Below are 17,216 nucleotides of genomic sequence, written 5' to 3'. Positions count from 1 at the left end.
TCTAGATGCACACATAGGGTGGCAGTGTGGGGAGGACAGACGGAGCTCAGGGCACCGAGTCACACACACAATGAAGGGAAAGAGTTAAGGAGGGGAGAAATTGAGAGGAAGAGAAGGAAGGAGAGGAGGGGATGGGAGGGGAGAACATACTGTTCTTACGTGCAATGTGTGGCATTTCAATAACTCATAGAAAAGGCACATTGTGTGCTTCTAGTTGTTAAAATGACTAGTCAGGACGCCACGTAGTTAACAACTTCACACCACGTTGATACTGTAACTTAATACTGTTGTCGCGTAAACAAAGGAACATGTCTCCGTCCTCTCCGGCCCTCTCAATACGATGGACTCCCGACGCCCAATGGCATCAGGAAGTAGGTAAAAGAACCCACAGCTCTCCTAGAGCACTCAACTCAAAACATCAGTTGGAAGCATTATGTATGAAGCGTCCCTTAACCTAGTTTTGTTCTATTTAAGCTGCAGGATGATGAAGATTGAACACACTGTTCAGTGTGAGGCACTCCACTGAGCCTGCGTAGCTTCCTTTTTGAGACAGAGCTATCCCCCTCTGTCTGCCCACATTGCTCGACTTGCACAAACTACAAGATTAAGTGGTTATATAAAATGCTAATCTGGTAATCGGAATGGTAACGTCATCCCCTTCTCCATTCAATATGGTATTAAAGAGGTGTTCCTCTGCACCAACTCAGTTCTGCTGATGGCTTGTCCCTCATCGTCAGTCTGAGACCTGTAAAGACGCAAGTCTGTTATATACCTAGCTGTAGAAACTACAAACCCCAAAATCCCTGAGGGGGATTTGTAGTCCAGAGAGACTGGATGAGAGAAAGGTGACTTCCTGACTGGGATACATGGATATGAATGTTTCTGATATTGTACTTAAAAAAGGTTTTCAACTCACTTAAATCTCATTTAATACCGGTCAAGTTTAAACATTTAAACTCACTACAGGCTTTGTCTTGAGTCTAATGAAAAGCTTGAGGATGACCTTATCAAAAGCCAAAGTAGGTTTCCAGAAATAAATAAAAGAAACTAGGCCAAACATAAGGTAAAATTCACAAACCTACAGCAAACCTCTACGGTCCACAGAATTCCACAGAGAGAGGTTTTTTCTGGTGCAGTATTTTTATTTATTTATGTGATTTTACAAGGTTTCTCCTCACCCTGGTCAGAATAATGATTATCATCAAGGGACTTTACTGGATTGGAGTAGGTTTAATTAATCATTAAAGTGGTTCAGCTGTAGTTCTATTATATGTAAACAACTCAGTGTGAGTCTGGTGCCTATTTAGGAACTACCATTAGCATTCCTCTCACGCTCCGGTTTGCAGTCTAGCCCAGGCCTGCAAACCAGTGTCCCAGGCAACTCTGTCTGCCTGCTCCTTTGATCAAAGACAGACATTTCGATTATATTATCTATTCTCATTGCTTCATATCTATTTATAATCTCTTGTGGTCTAAGAAAACTCTGAAAAGCAGCTGACATTGCTGATGTTACGTCTGCTTTGGAAAGCAAGTTAATCCATTCTTCCGACACGTATGTTAACTCAGAGCCCAGGACTGTTTAGTTGTGCCAGCTACTGGAGAAGGAGACTGGAGACAAGCTTGGGGTGTGTGTTACAACGTTTACCCTCCTACATTGATGGTGATGACCGAAAGACAGTGCTAATGGCCGCAGTAGCGACCACCAAATTGAATGATTGTCATCTGCTCAGCGGTTTCAGCCACTGGCTTCAATCTGCTACAGGCCTTCGCCCTGGTCTCTCTTCACCCTGCTCTCTCTCCCTCCAGCCTCTCTCCTCCCTGCTTTCTCACTCTCTCCTGCTTTCTCTCCTCCCTGCTCTTTCTCCTTCCTATCCTCTCTGCTCCCTGCTCTCTCTCCCATGCTCTATGTCCCCCCTGCTCTCTCTTCCCTGCTTTCACTCCCTGCTCTTTCTCCTCCACAATCTCTCTCCTCCCCTTCTCTCCTTTCTGTTCTCTCTCCTCCCTGTTCTTTCTCCTCCCCGCTCTCTCTTCTCCATTCGCTCTCTTCCCTGCGTTCCCTCTCCTTCTTGCTCTCTCTGCCTGCTCTCTCTTCTCCATAAATCTCTCCTCCCTGATTTTCTCCTCCCTGTGTTCTCTCTCTCCTCCCTGTTCTATGTATGTGTGCTTCTGAGTGTATGCGAGCGCTTGTGTCGTTCTGAATGCTTCTGAGTGTATGCGAGCGCTTGTGTCGTTCTGAATGCTTCTGTGTGTATGTCCCTGTGCTTCTGTACAGGGCCGTACGCAGGGCCCCAAAAATACTTAGGTCATGAGTCAGAACTTCTTGGCGGGTTCGGGGGCATGCTCCCCCGGAATTTTTTAAAATTACATTATTTAAATATGGCCATTTTCTCTTATTGAGTCTTAAGGAGCAAAAACATCATCATTATGACTTTTGAATATGGGGCGGTGTGGAGCTTTTTAAATTTTGAGGTAAACATGGGGCATTCTGAGGCTTTTTGAAGGACCTTTAGGGGACTCATGAAGTAAGGGCAAGTTACCGCAATTTTTTTGTAATTATTATATGGCAACGACGGTACGAGCGTTCTGATTGGATAATGGGTAGTCACCCCAGCCGCGTATTGCCCTCCTCGCCGTTCAATACGGATCCGTATTGCCCTCTGACGTCAGCTTCAAAATGAGCGATATCGACGAGTCAGCTGCTGAGTTTTACTATCCAGATGATGCTGAAAAGCTTTGTCATCGAAAGTGAGGATGAAGACCAGACTCTTTGAATCACTTGTGTCGTTATTTTGTGATGAAATTAAAGCCATTTTAGCAGAACCATGTTGTCCGCTTTCTATCAAAAGTAATGAGTTGCTTGGCAACACATGACACACCGTGAGAAGACTTGAGAGCTAGCTACAATTAGCCTAAAGGTACCATTTATTTTCGTTTACAAAATGAAAAGAATCTAAAATTGCCATATAATAAACTACTTACTAACCTCGACCGTTCGGTCATGCCGGAAAATATCAAACTGAGGCTGGAACGTATCGACCGAGCGATTGCGAGTCAGTTTGATATTTCCCAATTGCCACAGAATTTCATTTTCAATCAATCGCATCAATGACATATCAATCGTAAAATGAATGTTGATTCAACCGGTGGAAATTGATTGACAACCGGTACTGACGGAGTTAACCAAACTTTGATTTGATGTTTCCTTATCTGAGTAGTACGCTGCTGCAATACAAATATTTCCACATGAAAATGAATCTTTCTTCTCACAGTCATCTGCCACTTAAACTTCTCTTAACCTACATGTTTAGTTTGCTGCGCTCCTCTTCGAGTGACTGTAACTAACATAGGCTATTCACTAACAGTAGCGGTATGTCTATGGCGGTAACATCAGCGTCCGACTTGTGTTTGGTGGTTACCATAACGACAGTACGTTTTGTTGATGACGCGCAGCACGTATGTCCAAACTCTTGAGCTACTCGGCTCTTCAAGTATAAAATCACGTTACGGTTTGTGGGAGACCAAGATCATCGTCCTGCAGTCAGTTTCACGTGTACTTTATTTTGAGTTTATATACCACGATTTAAGCAAAAAAAAAAAAAAAATACAGAAATACGAAAAAAAAATACAGAGGACACGACCTCGGTGTCCTCAATGGTAGTTACGGCCCTGCTTCTGTATGCAGGTGCTTGTGTATGTCTGAGTGCTTGTGTGTGTGTGTGTGTGTACGTTCTCAGACAGAGGGAGGAGAGCAGGACAACCGGTGTCCCTACAGGTCCCCCCCGGGACTCATAATCTGGGGCAGGAAATCAAAAGGCGGGGCCAGATTCAGTTTGATCTGGTAAACTGGACAATCACACATCTAGACAGACGTAACAGACCCCTGAATCTGTTTACAGAGCAATCAGAACCAGACTGGACTGTTGTCCCTTACTAAAACCCTACTGTAAACTGATCAGTGCACCAAAATGCTTCAAGATTGCAAAAGATCGATAGCGCAATTCCAGCCAGCCCACCCAGAGTCACATGTACAGTATGTTATATCTAATGGTAAACGTGAGTTATTGATTGAGTGATTGATTCAAGCTACGAGGGACTTTTCATCTTATTTTACTCTGACAAACGTGTCGGATTCTCAATGCTTCAAGGTTTTTCGATTGGTCGACTGTTATCAGTCATCACAGTTGTGTCCACAAAGACATGCCTGTCTTCCTCCCATGAAACGTGGTCTTGTTTGTGCCTCAAACTGTGCCAGTCACAGTCTAGCGTCGGCTAGCCTGCTATTTCCAAGGGCTATTATGTGCTATTGTGAGCAGGCTACAGTATATATCTACAATCACTCTCCCATTTGTGTTAGCCTGCGAAGAGCCCAGTGAAAATCTTCACTCTAGTGCGAGTGGGCAAGAGCAGTCTGTCTCTCCAGTTGACTACCACTTCTACCACACACTCTGCGGCCTCTGCCTGATAACAAAGGGAAATCAGTAGAACACTGCAGAGATAATAGCGTTAGACCTGGGCTTGAATGACTTGAATGAAATGTACAGACAGTCCTGTCTGCTAGCCTGATGCTTCAAGTGTCTCCCCGAAGAGCTCAACGGTGGCCATCGCAGAGCGATGCTTCGGGTGAGTTTCTTGCTTCTGTTGTCGGGGCTGAGGGGGAAAAAGGCCCAGGCGGGGGTGAGAGAGACCCAATCAGACGTGTTGTTATGTAGAGCACTGGAAGACATCAGCAGATGACCTGAGTCCGGGCTCCGTCCTTGTTTGCTAATTAAGTGTCAGACCTATTTCTTTCCACTTGACAAAAAAGCTTATATCCGAAACAGCCGCAGGGCCCTCAGAATTTTAAGTGTTTAATCTTCTCTGTGTGTGTGAATGTGTGTGTGTGTGTGTGTATGCAAGTAAGTGTATGTGTGTTCAGTGCGTCGTGACAGTCCTACTGAAGCGATATTGTACACACAGATATGTCTTGGACACCTATCCTGTACTGGACCCAATAATTCATATCACTTTTATACCACTCTAGGCTAATCGGACTGACCTCCAGAATTGTGTTTTTGACATACGTATTTCCAGTTGTCCCATTGCATTTAGTGGCCAGCTTTACATTGTATGTGTTTTGTTCACCGAGCATGAACATTGGCCTATTTAATGTCTGCCTCCCATGCTTCTCAAGACTGCATGGCTAACCACACATAGCAAGGCCCTCTGACCCGTACCATTGAGGTTACTAACCCCATGAAAGGTGTTCCTACGCTACAACTAGCACAGAGACCATTTTTCCACTGATTGGCCAGAACGCTTACATAGAGTTATGTGATTTGCTTGATTATGCCAGTTTCCCGCCAGGAAAATGCATGTCGTTGAATAGGCTTGACACAGATCAGTCAGTAGAATTCCAACAGTGACCTAATTTGAAATAACTCTCAGTAAAAGAAGAAGTGGACAGACCACGACACACTGTAGATGCTCGACCTAATGACCCCTACTGTACATAGGACAGACACGGTATGCCCTCAACTATGCTGAAGGCCGAAAGGGGGAAGGAATCTTCTAAGGATCTTGTTAAATATGCTGTAGTGGATGTAACATGTTGAATTCAGACTGATGGCCCCAGGACATCTCTGTTGTTGAGTCTTCTTGGGCCAGACATCCATGATACAGCCTTCCTTTATGCCCTCGTTTAAGCCTGCAGGCTTCAAAAAGCACAACATAATGTAAGTGGAGAACACACACACACATAAACACATACACACACACACAGCCCCAATAGCCCCAACTCCCTCCACCACACACACACACACACACAGCCTGGTCACCCCCAACCCACACGCTCTCAGAGGCTCACTGATGCGTGTAAGAACCCTTTGCTCTTTCCCTGTCTGTGGGGTCTTAGATCCTCGACAAGATATCCTCCCAGCGGCACAGGATCCATGTGACCCTCAGCCAATCATGTGACTCCTCATTACTCCTGTAAGAGAGGGATCAATATGCAGCCATTGGCAGCAGTGGTGCAGATGTGCAGAGCGGTTCATCGTGTTCATTACTGTATATATGAAGAGTGGAAGGACAGGAGAAGAAGAGGAAAGAGTGGAGGAGAGGAGGGCTGGAGGAACGGAGGGGTAGAGGAGAGGAGAGCCGGAGGAGGGATGTGAGAAGATGGGATAGAGTTTAAATGGAGGAAGAGTGGAGGGAAAGAGGTGTTATGAGTTTTAGCCGGTGCAGCTGCTGGGTGATAACTGCTTGGTGCTTCTGAGACTGGATGGCTCCTTGGCTGGATGGCCGCTGGTGCTTCAGGGCTGGCTGGCTGGTTGGATGGATGGTTGGATGCTTGGATGGCTGGCTACTTGTCTGGCTACTTGGCAGGCTGGTTATGTCTTTTGAACGGTGGTCATGACATGGAGAGTCCCTCCAGCTGAGGGGGAGGGATTTGGGGGGAGCAGACAACCATAAAACGTGATCATTCTCTACCCAGCAACACCACCATCTCTCTCTCTCTCCCTCTCTCTTTAGCTCTCTGTTTGTCTCTCTCTATTCATCTCTCTGCCCCTGTCTCTATATCTACATTACTCTCTCTATGTCTGCCTCCCTTTCTCACTCTGTCTCTTTATGTCTTTATCTCTCATTCTCGTTCTCTCTTTCCCTCTCTCTTAATCCAGTGGTCCATATATTTAGTATTTTTTTCTCTCCATGACAGTATCTGGTCCATCTATGCCTTCCCCCCTCTCGTGCTCCTTGCTCTTTCTAAATAATATCTTTCTCTGTGTCACACTCTGCCACCCCCACCCCCTCTCTCCTCCCCTCCCCATCCCCCTCTGCCCTCCCCACCCCCTTCCATGACAGTGAACAGCCTTTACCCTCCCTCCCCCTGTGTGTGAGGTCACAGATGGGGAACCCTGTGATTTGATGGCTGTTGTGTGTGTGAGTTGTTGTGTGCATGTGTGTGTGTGTGTGTGTGCGTGTTTGAGGCAGAGAGGAGACAGTCTGAGTGAGAGGGTGAAAGACGACAGGACTGTTCTGGCTGCTCTCCACGACTAGAAGGCTAACAGGGCATAGAGGAAAGAGACACCAAGCCCGGTCCTGCCAGCCTGCTGCCAACACAACCATCCTTCTCCCACTGTGATAGGAGGAGCTGCATCCCTCTGGGGTGTGTGTGGGGGGGGAAAGGTAGGTAGCGTGTGTGTGTGGGTGGGGGGGGGCGGCAATGTAGGTGGTGTGTGCGTGTGGCAGGGGGCTGCAATATAAGTGATCTGTGTGTGTATGTGTGGGAGCCAAGTTGATGTGTGAGTGTGGTGTCTGGTGAGGTAAGATGAGAGAAGGCTGGTGGAGTAGAGAGGACAGTTGGCTAGATCCCCATCCCTGTCTTTTTGGGGGGATGAGGTGATACGTGTGTGGGTGAGTGTGTGTGGTGTGTACAAGAGTTTGTACCGTACAGTGTGTGTGTGTGTTTGTACTGTGTGTGTGTTTGTGGTGTGTGCTGCAGCTCCAGCCTGCAGCCTTCAGGGCTCTGTGCTCTGCAAAGGGGATGGCTCATTACCAGGCTTTTAGAATGGACCTGCCTGCCTCAACACTGCAGTGCTGTGCCACCCGTGAGAATGGATGAGCCTGCTCTGGCATTGGACATGTGTGTTTGTCCTATTCTACATGTGTTCTGTGCCTATGTCTGAGCATTTGTTTTGTCTTCTTCAGTGTGTGTGTGTGTGTGTGTGCTTGTGTGGGGACTAGTAATTCAGTTCTCTTGTATGTTTATGTGTGAATCATTCTTGACATGTTTGCATTGTATGTTCACGAGGCACTGATTACATTCCTCTGAATATAAAAGGAATGCTTCATGAAAGATTCATACTTCACTGTTTTTGGGGGTGCGTATTAGTAAGTCACACACCAAACATGTTTTATTCTTGTAAAGTACCAGTCTGTAGGGTTCAAAAGTCTGGGGTGTGGGGGTGGGACGGTGTATATTTTAGTTGGTGGTTCCCACAAAATTGCTGTTTTTCATATGTAACATGATTAGGGCATTTTCAAGAATGAATATCAGAAGGCTAATCTTAAGTTATTGTTCAAAATGTTAAATTCCCAAATATATCAATTAATACATAAAAAAGTGGAAAAGAAACATATAAGGCATTTTAGGGAACCCCCAAGAGTCATTTGTCACTTTGCACCCTGATACAGTACTGTGCTCTCACTCTGACTGGCCCAGTTTTCTTCAAGGGAGCCTGACCAAACATCATGCTATGTAGCTTTGCATATGATTCACTGTTCACCCATGTATATAACTGCTAACATACAAAGCCACAGAACACGCATGCTTGATGCCCAAGGTTTCAAATGTCAGTTGCGGACAGTATTTTTCCAGCTCAGAGGAGGCTGTTCCAGAGTAGCACCACATGAAGTGTTTCTTTGACCTTTGTGTAATGACTTTGTATGCATGACTAAAGTCAAGTTCTTTGATTAGGCGTGTGTACGTACAGCAGCGTGCAATTTTTTTCCCATGGGATGCCAAGATTTTCTCTCCTCCTCGAGACACTTGGTAAACATTCAGCACACAACAACCACGCTCATCTGATTTCTAGGTCAGGTTACCGTTTCCTAGATGGCTGACTTTCACTCAAGTAAACAAGTAAACTGAATAAGAGAGTGTTCTAGTTATTTTCTGGCTTTAAACACTATTTTATGTTTGTTTTGTTGATGATAAATGAACTTTAGCCTTCAGGGTAAAGAATGTCTCATTGGATTTTTTGGTAAAAGGGTTTTTTCCTTGTATAATCAGTTGTTTATTAGAGTGAGGGATATTACTCGGACTACTATGAATGTTTTTTTTTGTCTGATCTTTCAAGCGACTGCTTATCCAATTATAGTATAGTCGCTACTTCTACCTTCAGCAGACTCATTCAATAATGCACCAACCCAGTCGCTGGCACAGGAGTCTGACTTTCTGCTTTTACCCTACCTTCATTCACTGAAACCTCTCGCGTTAGCATGGAAACAATAAACAAAAGCTGGACCATATTTGGGGCCCTTATTCTGTCGTTAGGCATGTGATTGGTTGTTGAAGGATGTACTGGGAATGTGTGCTTGGACAGATTGTCCTCACAAAAAGAGGCTTTGAAACCCCTTTGGTCCCAATAGTCAAATGTTGCTAATCAAGGGTCTTTTCACGTGTTTTTTGGCAGAATCTCAAGCCTCTTGTCTCCCTTTTTTACTATCCATAACAGCTACACAATTATCCTGGCTTGGGTTTGGCAGCTGTTCGTGCACACTCTAAGCGAGGTTGTGGTTCTTTGGTTTGAGAAGGGCTTTGGAGAGCTGAAGCCTGATGGCAAGTCCACTGGAGGTTTAGTTTGTAGAAATCCATGTGAATATTGTTGACTCGCATTCACACATGGGACAATTATGCATCTACGAACACACAGCTAACACCAAAAACCCCACACAAGGGCACACTGGGGAAGTCAAGTCAGTGCAATCAGGATGGATTTAGCCTACTTACAAGATTAGAGAGAGAAATACAATCAAGAGTAAGTGCGCAGATGAAGAAACAGTTCACGCTGTGTGGACCCCTAGCCTCCCTCCTCCTAATTCTCTGTGGAGACAGTAATAGTTCTCACTTGATAAGACAGAGACCTTTCACAACATCAACATCCCAGTGCACATGTGGAGCTCTTCCTGTTTTACTGCTCCTTGTCTTCAAATGGAAAAGAGCGCAGCACCATCTTACAGGATGCAAGAGGGTAGCAGTTAATAGGATACAACACCTTGCATGCTCTTCCCACTTCTAGTACACGTTATACATTTACATTTATGTATTTAGCAGACACTTATATCCAAAGGGACTTCCAAGAGAGAGTTTTACAAAAGTGCATAGGTCACTGATCATAACAATGAAATAGCCCCAAACATTGCGGGTAGCCAAACATGAAGCATACATTGTGAAACCAAATAAGTCCCAAAGGGAAGAACAATCAGAGCATGTAGTAAGACAAGTTACAATTAAACAGCAAGAACCTCAATAGTGCAGGAGTGTACCTGTGGAAAAAGCAAGCAACAATCATATTTTTCACAGCAAGTACAATAATTTTAAGACAGTTACGACAAACCAACAAGAGCAACGAGTCTCTCTTACACGTTACAATCTAACCTGTGTTGAAACCACCGTGTAGGGATGTACTGGTCAGAAGGACGGAGAGATCAGACCAACAGCTCATTTCCCTCCATTTAGATTGTGTTGTGTGTCTAGCATACTGTGGAGAGGAAATGATCCGCTTGTTGTGTGTCTGTCAGTGGAGAGTAGTGCTAAGTCAGACGTCTGCAGGAAAGCACATGAAGATGATCTGAGAAGGGAGCCAGAGAGAGAGAGACAGTGAAAAAGAGAGAGAAACAAACAATGAAAAAGAGATGGTGAAAGAGAGAGACTGACAGAGACTGAAAGAGACTGAGAGAGACTGAGAGAGACAGACAGAGAGACAGAGAGACAGTGTATGTTAAAGAGAAGGAGAGACAGAGTAAAAAAGAGAGAGTTGTGAAGGCAGACACAGCTCTGGTGCTTGGGCAGTAAAGCATGTGTTTTGTATAAAAAGCAACTTCTGAGAGATTTGTAACATCTTTGGTTGCTAGCAGGCCTGTTTTATGAACGGAGAAGTCAAGAGTGCACACAGTAGAGGGCGGAAAATGTCCGCTTTGCGCTTTCGTACATTTCAATTCATTATTCAGTGTCAACTGATGGAGACTATACAATTAAAAAGCCATTGTGGGAATTCTCTGGCAACATCATGCCCCACTCTACCTTATCTGGCTGTAGCTTAGATCATAGTTCACCACAAATGAGGCAGCTTCATTTTATCAGTTAGTGGGTTTGACTCTTGCTGAATTGAAAACCCTGCAATTGTCATATCCTATTTAAATTAGGAAGTGACAAAGATACTAACTTTTGGAATGAATGAACAGCCAGCTACTCCTGGAGCGTGCTGACCCGAGTTATCCGACAACCGTTGCCTCCCTCACTGTGTCTCGGCTGCTCCACATTGTCAGTGTAAACCCAGGTCCTGCCAGACATGTTTTAAGGTTTCTGGAATGGGTGGGGATCAATTCAACTCCATTTCCCTCCACTGAAAGTGTCGGTGGTGCATAAACGGCCCAGTAAGACGGATGGTGATGGGGCCTTCAGATAAACAACACGGTGACTAGGAGCCTGGCCCTTCTGCATGATCACACCCCATGGAATCCAATAATTCAAATCAATTCCAGACACTGTTTTGTTTCTTTCCGTCTCTCGTCTACCAACACAAGGCAAGCTCACTTTTTCACACTGATTAAGACATTTGTCATGGTACCAGACTATGGCCACAATAGACCAATTGAATTAGCATAGAATCTGTAGCTTTTTAGTGCATTAGATAGACTCCAATCGAACAAAATCAGTTCTTGAGCAAACGTCTGCCCTTCCTGCTTCACATCACACTGTGTCACCAGGCAACACTATAGAAAACATATATACTGGTTACTGGCGTAGTACCTTCGACTTGGGGTCATTTGAGAATAAACCTTCCCTGCACCTCAAAATCTCATTGATATTGAAGACTAGCCTTGAGTCTCACTCAAGAGGATGATGATGATAAGGCCAAGGACTTACTGAGAAGGTGTGCCTGTCATTAAGCTGCATCCTTTCAAGGTCTGGCCAACGGCCAGGGTAGTGACATGCGTCTGTTGGTCTGAAAGTGTGTGTACTTTTGTATAGTGTATGTTTGTGCGTCTGTGACTGTCTGCAAGTGTGTGCCTAGGTGTACAAGTCTGTATGTATGTACGGTATGTGCGTGTGCGTGAGTGTATGTGGTGTGTGTGTATGTGTGTGTGTGGAAGAGAGACATGGTAAGGCTTAAGAGATTAGACCCGCCCCTGGCCGCAGCAGAGACAGACGACCCCTGGGTGGAGCGCTCTCTCTGCGGGAAGGATTCGTCTTCAATGCCCCGCCATTTGCATGGCTCCCCGTCCTGCTCAGGGAATTAGGCTTTTCTGTGCGCAAGTCGAGGAGAGCTGTTTCATCCAGCACTGCTCATTTGTGAGACAGACAATGGAGCTCAGGATTTAGGACAGTTGGCAGTGACAAAGGAGACACGGCTCTTTGAGTAGCTCATTTGCTCACACACAACCACTGGCATGACACCACTGCTTCGCAGCAAGGTAAGAGAAAGCTAGGACAGGTGTTGCGTAGTTTTTGGTATCCGTGAGCTTCTCTGTGTTGCCTCATGCTATTGTACTTTAGTGGATTTCAGATGAGCGGTGTGTATAACCCTCTCAAGGCCTAAAATGCAATTAAGCAGGATGCTCTTGGCTTATTTTATGACGTTAAAGTGTTCCATTTGGTTTAAGTTAATCTGTGGCCTAATGTTGGATTCATTTCTTTAATCCAATAATGTGGTGAATAGGGAAGGTGCTGTGATTAATCTTTTTTGTGTGATATATTTACTCAACCACTTTCCATTTCTTTGTACAGCTTTACAGTTTTATTTCCAGAAATGTATTTGTGCACATGCTTATTGTATAAAAAAAAGGTAACTTTCATTTTTTCTGCAGGTTTTGACACTGGTGACAGTGATTTCAAGTGTTGGCCTGTCAGCCAATAATTACAGTTACTTGCACTGGAGAGAACCTTATTTATTAATGGGGGGTTGGGATGTGTAGGTACCAATGCTTGTTATTGCTCTCCAATAGAGAACACTTAGCTTGATATCTTCACAGGACAGATGTGCCATAAAGTAATTGAAAAGAGAGCTCTGTCCTTTCAGAGTATAGGCCATTTATGACCTTTGCCTGTTACTCAATTAATCATGCTTGTGCTTGAAATGACACTCATTCTTCCATACTTCAATAAACACAAGCTTTTGTGTGAGGGTGTATTGCATGTTAGGCAAGTTGAATGTGTGACTATTGGATGTAAAGGTCATCTTGGTGAAACGTTATCACAGATTAACTCAGTGGAAATATATTCCATAAAAAAAAACAATTTACCCCATGACTGAGATTTGATCGAGCTGGTTCTGCAGCACTGTGAGGTTTGACAGCGTCATCCAATGGTAGCTTTATCAGTTAGAGACATCTAAAGTGAGCAAAGCCCTTTAGCTCATCCATAGGGTAATGCCCCATAACAGAAATGTCCACGGCAGATATCGGTTTAAATCATGGACTCAACTCAGTCAGATCTGGACCATGAAACAGGTCTATTAAAAATAATGCCAGCACATCCTTGGTGATTCACATCCACATAACTATAGGTTAACTAAGGGTCACTTTACCTCCATTCATTAATGAAAATGTGCCTAAAGTACTTTTTCTAAAAGAAATGTCTCCCACCTACAGCCAAACCACTTTCTTGCTGTAAATGTTGTTATGGGGTGGTAGTGATTAATGCCATCATATCTTAGCAATATAATGAAAACTGTGACAGGTATGCCACATTCTCTCATGGCTTTTAGTGTTGATTTATCGTCCATGTACGATATCCTTAAACAACATTCAAAGTGTCTGCTGAGTTTCTGTTTATATGATTCATTTGTTGGCCTGTGGCCCAAACGCATGCACTGAATCAATGGTGCTATTGATATTCAGGTCAGTCAGGGGGCATACACTGCGTGACCCTAAAGAATTGTGTTGACTGGTGGGACTGGATAAATGGCTTACATTAGCATGACAAGTGGCTGGTGAGAGTGACACAAAGAGAAATGCATGACTGGACCGTCTGCAACAGGATTACATCATGGATACAGTCTTTATCAGCTGCATGGGGCACTGTCTGCTGTCCCTGACAGAACACTGAACGCTCTGGGGCAAACCATGCCTAAAGACACACACTTTCAATAATGTCTGATGAACTTTCGCTTCATCAACCTTATTGCTATGAAGGTGTCATGTTCTACGATGCAAAGTTCATAATTTAAAGCTTTTACTCTAACAGGCGTTTCTGTTTTCTTGCACTCTTTTCCCTTGGCTCATGTCAAGCTATAGCGTTTTGATATTGTTCTGTTGTTGGTTCAGATGGAAGGTGAGATTGTGGTATGCTGAGATTGTACACTTCAGTCCTTTAAACCCAGCCACCAAGCCGTTATTGACAGAAACATTCTCTGCAAGTGTTTTTGTTTCCGGTAGTGAGTGGCTCGCTGAGAGCCACAGGGACTCTAATCAAAGCTGGAAGGTTCTTTCTGCGTCTGAAGGTGTGGCCTGGCTGTTTTGTTTCCTGTCTAAAACAGTTGGGCGGCCTAGGTCCTAGGTTCTCCTCTGTAAAATCATTTTGTCTGCTCTCTGGGACGCCCAACCTGATGGCTGTCGGCATAAAGGAACGCCTACCCAGAGCTCATGGAGCCATAGTAGGTTGGAAATAGAGTAGTATACCATGTTTTAATGCTGAGCAGATGTGTGTGAAGTGGCTGACCATATTTTCTTTGGCTCATATTAGATTAGCATTTAGTCATTTAGCAGATGTTCTTATCTAGAGCGAGTTACAATAAGTACAGGGACATTCCCCCGAGGCAAGTAGGGTGAAGTGCCTTGCCCAAGGACACAACGTCATTTTGCACGGCTGGGAATTGATCCGGCAACCTGCTGAATACTAGCCCGATTCCCTAACCTTGCATATATCAATGATTTGGGGAGAAATTATTCATGGTAAGATTGGCTATATGATACGTAGCACTGCTTGTTGCAAGTGCTATAACAATGATTCAGCATGAAGCTACAATTGGTGACTTGCTATAGCAAAACACTATGAGGGAATTCTATAAGCAGGCAGTCGATCCACCAGATTGTGAGATGAATCGATGAGGAATGCTTTCAGGCCAGACTGGTAATAACACCACAGTCTCAGCCGGGCTTGGAGGTTTACCAATCAGCATTTTCTCTCCTCATTTCAATTCAATCAATATTTAGTCCCATTTAATATCCCAAATCATAAATCTTCCATTTATTAGTTTAAGTTTTGGAAAATATGTTATTAGTCCAATTAAATTCCTTTCTTGAAGAAAATAACATATTGGAAGTCTCTCAGTCAGGTTTCAGAAAATATCACAGTACTGAAACTGCTCTCACCAAAATAATTAGCGACCTCAGACTTAACTCTGATGCAATTAAAGTCTCTATCCTTATCCTGTTAGATTTCAGTGCAGCATTTGATACCCTTGATCACGACATCCTAATCAATAGACTGGAAAAGCTTATTGGGTTCACGGATAGTGTATTGAACTGGATGAAATCATATATCAGAGGAAGGAAGTTTTATGTTAGTTTAGGAGACAATATGTTTAAGAAACATTAGAACTGTTTAAGAATCTAGGAGGTTCTGGCTTACACCCGAGGTGACAAGTCTCAGTGTAGTCCTGGACTCAGATTTGAATTTCAACTCACATTAAAGAAGTGACCACAACAGCTTTCTTTCACCTCAGGGATATAGCAACTTCTCATAAACCAAAATTATGCTGAGAATCTAATTCATGCTTTTATATCCAGCCGGCTGGACTACTGTAACGCACTTTTTGCTGGTCTTCCCCCCAAAAAACACTGAAAGACTACAGCTCATTCAAAACTCTGCAGCTAGATTATTAACCAAAACTAACAGGATAAAACACATTAGTCCTGTCCTAGCTACTTTACAATGGCTCCCTGTTATTCTTAGAATTTACTTTATGGTCCTTATCCTCACATACAAAGCTCTAGTCTAAACGGACAAGGACCTACATTGCTAACTCTCTAACTAACTACACACCAGCTAGAACACTGCGATCATCAGATGCAGGCCTATTGAAGGTCACAAGAAGTAGTCAGAAGTCATAAGAAGATTGGTGATGCGGCCTTTTATCTCAGAAGGGTATTATTACTTTTATTAGTTGTACTATTGTTTTTGTATTTTTTGGGGATTCCCGCAAAGACTGCGGCTTGTGTTTTGATTGATTGTGTTTTGGATTCCTGCAACGATTGCAGCCTGTGTTTTTGTTACATTTTATCTATATTGGGAAACCACAAAGACTGTGGCTCGAGATACCGCAAAGACAGTGGCTCGAGATACAGCAAAGACTGCGGCCTGTGTTCAGAAGGGTTTTATTACTTGTATTACTTATTAATAAATTTAATATTTTATTTTTATTTTTATTTAAAGCACCTTGAGCTACAATTCTTGTATGAAATGTGCTATAAAGTCTTGTTTTTATTATTATTATCCCCGGCAGCGTTGACAGATGAGACAGCACGTTCAGTAAGGTAGGATATGATATTTGGCCCTCTCAAGTCCTCAGCTTTTCAGTTAAATTTCCTATAATTATTCTCATTAACGTGAGACACAGGTTAATTCCACATTAAATAAAGGAACATACTTTCTCAAGAAAACAAACAAATGCACAGATCTGTAGGGAGCCTCAAGTGATCAAATAGTTCCTCCTTTTGTTCTGGAAGTAAACACTGCACACGTCTTCTTATGAGAAGGCACCCCGGTGACCTGTAGTGATTCTCACAGTTTTCCTGATTAAAACCAAGCCAGTGTTAACCTCATCTTGGCTTTGTCCATCTGGATTAAGTCCAATCTGCTCTTAATCATTGGTGCTGGCAGTGTGGGTGGGCACTGAAGAGAAGACAAGGAGGAGGAAGGAGAGATCAACATCCCCTCCGTCCTGTTTGTGAGGTTTACCACTACTCTCTCTTTTCTTTCCCCCATCCCCCGTTCCTCCTTGGCTTTGACCCGGGTGATAAGGCATTCAGAATCCAACTCTATTATGCAGCTGGGATCAGGCCAAGCGTAGAAAAGGGTTTGGTGGGGGCTTCTCTCCTTTACTCTCCCTATGTGCTAGAATCATGCCCTAGCCCCCCTAGGGGGCTACCGTTAAACCATGGTTGGAGATATTGGTCACACAATGCTCAATCACTTTGCACTCTTCTTTATATCTTCTTTATATATTTATTTATCGATATCATTGTTTTTACATTATATAGTAGAGGTTAGAATTATTTAGATACTGTCGTAAATGTTTTACATTTCATATTTTATACATCTTATATTTAACTCTTATTTGTTTACCGTATGCATAGTGAATTCCTGCCATAGTGAATTCCTTGTTTGTGCAAACTTACTTAAGCTGATTATGATTCTCAAGTGCAGAGGTGAAAATGTACGTTTGATTTTAGCATCTTCTGATTTCACACAGAAAAAGGAAAAATGTCTGTAGAATATATTCAATTCTATATTC

At 43.6% G+C, this 17,216-nt stretch overlaps 1 protein-coding gene across 3 annotated transcripts in view; it reads left to right on the top strand.

The window, feature by feature from the left end:
• LOC124476446 (contactin-1a-like) overlaps positions 1 to 17,216 on the top strand; it is a 60,073-nt gene that overhangs the window by 7,838 nt on the left and 35,019 nt on the right. Inside the window, exon 1 of one of the 3 annotated variants that reach the window (XM_047033585.1) lies at positions 6,950 to 7,161. The exons of 1 other annotated variant lie outside the window; for it this stretch is intronic. The gene's annotated coding sequence lies outside the window, so the exon portion shown is untranslated. Of the gene's footprint in view, positions 1 to 6,949; positions 7,162 to 11,983; positions 12,175 to 17,216 lie in introns of those variants that run through there. One more of the 3 variants, XM_047033586.1, reaches the window with a different exon arrangement.

The sequence above is a fragment of the Hypomesus transpacificus genome, chromosome 14 (assembly GCF_021917145.1).
Source record: "Hypomesus transpacificus isolate Combined female chromosome 14, fHypTra1, whole genome shotgun sequence".
NCBI lineage: Eukaryota > Metazoa > Chordata > Actinopteri > Osmeriformes > Osmeridae > Hypomesus > Hypomesus transpacificus.
Note: the sequence above shows the minus strand (reverse complement) of the source record. Positions and strands in the feature narration are given on the sequence as shown.